This window comes from Tachyglossus aculeatus, chromosome 13, assembly GCF_015852505.1.
Source record: "Tachyglossus aculeatus isolate mTacAcu1 chromosome 13, mTacAcu1.pri, whole genome shotgun sequence".
Lineage (NCBI taxonomy): Eukaryota > Metazoa > Chordata > Mammalia > Monotremata > Tachyglossidae > Tachyglossus > Tachyglossus aculeatus.
The window spans coordinates 2,133,745-2,134,983 of NC_052078.1; positions in this window are offsets into that span (position 1 = coordinate 2,133,745).

A 1,239-nucleotide genomic window follows, 5' to 3' on the forward strand; every position below is an offset into this window, starting at 1 on the left:
CAGTGGTCATGGGTTCAATACATGTAGTCTCAATACATAGTCACTCATAGTTACTGAGCTCTTCCTGTGGAGAAGCAGCGTGGCTCAGTGGAAAGAGCCCGGGCTTTGGAGTCAGAGGTCATGGGTTCCAATCCCGGCTCTGCCAATTGTCAGCTGTGTGACTTTGGGTAAGTCACTTCACTTCTCTGAGCCTCAGTTCCCTCATCTGTCAAATGGGGATGAAGACTGTGAGCCCCCCGTGGGACAACCTGATCACCTTGTAACCTCCCCAGCGCTTAGAATAGTGCTTTGCACATAGTAAGCGCTTAATAAATGCCATCATCATCATCATCATCATCACCTGTCAAATGGGGATGAAGACTGTGAGCCCCCTGTGGGACAACCTGATCACCTTGTAACCTCCCCAGCGCTTAGAATAGTGCTTTGCACATAGTAAGCGCTTAATAAATGCCATCATCATCATCATCATCATCACCTGTCAAATGGGGATGAAGACTGTGAGCCCCCCGTGGGACAACCTGATCACCTTGTAACCTCCCCAGCGCTTAGAACAGTGCTTTGCACATAGTAAGCGCTTAATAAATGCCATCATCATCATCATCATCATCACCTGTCAAATGGGGCTGAAGACTGTGAGCCCCCCGTGGGCCAACCTGATCACCCTGTAACCTCCCCAGCGCTTAGAACGGTGCTTTGCACATAGTAAGCACTTAATAAATGCCATCATCATCATCATCATCATCTGTCAAATGGGGATGAAGACTGTGAGCCCCCCGTGGGACAACCTGATCACCTTGTAACCTCCCCAGCGCTTAGAATAGTGCTTTGCACATAGTAAGCACTTAATAAATGCCATCATCATCATCATCATCATCTGTCAAATGGGGATGAAGACTGTGAGCCCCCCGTGGGACAACCTGATCACCTTGTAACCTCCCCAGCGCTTAGAATAGTGCTTTTCACATAGTAAGCACTTAATAAATGCCATCATCATCATCATCATCATCATCTGTCAAATGGGGATGAAGACTGTGAGCCCCCCGTGGGCCAACCTGATCACCCTGTAACCTCCCCAGCGCTTAGAACGGTGCTTTGCACATAGTAAGCACTTAATAAATGCCATCATCATCATCATCATCATCATCTGTCAAATGGGGATGAAGACTGTGAGCCCCCCGTGGGACAACCTGATCACCTTGTAACCTCCCCAGCGCTTAGAATAGTGCTTTGCACATAGTA